Source organism: Sinocyclocheilus grahami, unplaced genomic scaffold, assembly GCF_001515645.1.
Source record: "Sinocyclocheilus grahami isolate Dianchi unplaced genomic scaffold, SAMN03320097.WGS_v1.1 scaffold535.1, whole genome shotgun sequence".
Taxonomy (NCBI): Eukaryota; Metazoa; Chordata; class Actinopteri; order Cypriniformes; family Cyprinidae; genus Sinocyclocheilus; species Sinocyclocheilus grahami.
This window is the reverse complement of record NW_015505714.1, coordinates 1,350,527-1,353,030: the sequence shown is the minus strand read 5'-3', so window position 1 is coordinate 1,353,030 and position 2,504 is coordinate 1,350,527. Positions and strand designations below refer to the sequence as shown.

The following is a 2,504-nucleotide window of genomic DNA, read 5'->3' as shown; positions in this document are numbered from 1 at the left end:
TATTTACTTCACACATCTGCTCTAAATTAACACTGATTTGGACACCAAAGTCACTCCTGTGTTTACATCTCAATGTGATCGTACTTTTGACAGCTCAGGTCTCTATCACAGTGGGATATAAACAGTAAACATGGCGGAGAAACATGGCTGTAGTACTGTAAAGTTTTATTTGTTTTTACAACAACATCTACATTGCTTTCTCTTGCTGTTATAGGCATGTATATTTATGTATATAAATAACTATTAGGTGCATACTGTATGTATTGAACACAATTAAAATAGTATTTATTTGACCGAAATTTTCGTTAATTTATGGTTACCAAGGATGCTACATTTTATTCAAAACCTATTGGATACTGACTAAATACATTTTGGCTTTACTAAGATTTCGCCAAGAAATAGGCAAGAATGAAATCATGAATGGGCCGTCCTCCAAGATTCTTATTCTTTTCAACAGCAAAGCACTTGAATGCAACAAACACCTTCAGAAGTGGGAAGTAGAAAATATCTGATAGCATGTGAAGGCAGCATTAATACAAGAAACTTTCCTCATAATTGTGTCATTGATGATTTTAATACCCTCTAAAGCCAATTTTTACTGGCTTCGTACCTCATAGCTCTCCTCATCACCAGCCACCATGCCCACAGTCTTGATGAAGGGATGACCAGGGTTGTCCACTCCAGTCTGAATGCATTGGTCAAGGCTCCAGTTATTGGGGGGTAGCTTGTCCCTCAGAAGGCCATAAATAGCAGGGGTCAAGGTAGAAGCCATGCAGTTGTTGTGTTTGCGCAGGTCTGGGTAGTCAGCACTTGGAAAGATAAAAACCAAGGTTAACAGGAAACTAATTTCTCAGGTTAACTGGAAACTAAATGTCAACTTTCCCAACTCACCTGGGTGGGTACAGCTTCTTTTTGTCCCCAGCAGAGACTCCTGACTCAGGCATGAAGTAGCTGGATACCAGGGTACCTGCACCCAGGCCGGCCATGATCATAGCCGTGTTGCGTCCGGAGAGCACTCGAGTGAACATGCTTGCCATCCACACCACTCAGCCACTCACCAACTTCAACTTTAGAGCAGAGGACAACAATAATGTCACATTAAAAAAACGTTTTGTCAGGTAAAAATAAATAGCTTTTTTATGAGACTGAATAATCCTGAGTTTACCAACAAAAATCTCTTCATAGATTCTTAGGATAACAACTAAGTGCATACGCTTTTTACAGTGTAAAACAGGACTGTAAAAATATTCTTCAGTTAACAGCTATAAAATGATGTTATGCATATTTTTTTGTGAATTAATTTTAATAATATGAATACATTTTCTTGTACCTTTATACTTTTTATTTGTTTGGTTTACAGGTACAGGCTAAACAATACTCAGCAGAGAAAGGTGGTTAGAGTGGGTGTTATATAGTGAATGAGGTAATTAGAAACAGCTGTGTGCAATGAGTGCAATCAGGGCAGTGTGCAAATTGTGCAAAGAATGATGGGATATGTAGTCCAGGGTGCTATGCAACAGTTTGTGTAGTGCGAGAGTCAATGTAATGGAAAGTGTGACATCTGGTGGTGAATAAACGGAAGTCCATGGACTGAATTCATGACACACACCTTCTGAAGATACCAAATTATATTGGAGAACTAAGGTTGCATTTTATTTTGCTGTGTTCTTACACCTCACCCTTTCAGGCATGGAATCAGGTATGGCATGGCAACAAAGGACAAGAGTGCTACTCTATAAGGATACATGGTTCATCATACACTCACTGACCACTTTATTAGGTAAACCTGTTCAGCTGCTTGTTAATGCAAATATCTAATCAGCCAATCACATGTCAGCAACACATTTGGGTATGTAGACTTGCTACTTGTCCAAATACCCACACTTGCAGTCTTGGCTACTTGAGAGCGCGTGCGCGCGACAGGAAGTAAGTGTGCAAGTCTGTCCCATGTCTTCAAAATGCCAAAGTGCAGTGCCCTTAATGGATACTAAATCCACACTATCTCGAATACCGCTCCAGAGCGCTATTCAAGGCTAAGTGTATCCCATCATGCATCATGTTCTGGAAATAAATCGTGAGACTTTTTGCCGAGATCTCGCGAGAGGTCACGGAAACCTTTCCAATGCAAGTTAAATATTAATATAATAATTAGATATTACATATAATTTGGTAGAAAACTGTGTTTTTATGTTTTATTGGTGCACAGATTAGTAGTGGTGATATTTATTTTGTACAACATTTGCAACTGCTTTTTATCATTTAATTAGAAGCACCACAAATTAAAATTATGTCATGTTATAGGGACTACTGAACAGACATTTAGAAGTTGATTTTAAAATGCAAAGTATGTCAAAATAAAGCTGTGTAAACACTTGCATTTTTACAACACGATAAGTGTGTCCCATCAGGTAATGAAAAGTTCGACACACACTTGTGGTCTTGTGAGACTTTTTGCCGAGATCTCGCGAGAGGTCACGGAAACCTTTCCAATGCAAGTTAAATAT

The 2,504-nt window shown here is 38.6% G+C and overlaps 1 pseudogene; it reads right to left on the bottom strand.

The window, feature by feature from the left end:
• The window catches only part of LOC107555468 (creatine kinase S-type, mitochondrial-like), a 15,092-nt pseudogene extending 14,031 nt beyond the window's left edge, over positions 1-1,061 (bottom strand).
• Between the last annotated feature and the right edge of the window lie 1,443 nt (positions 1,062-2,504).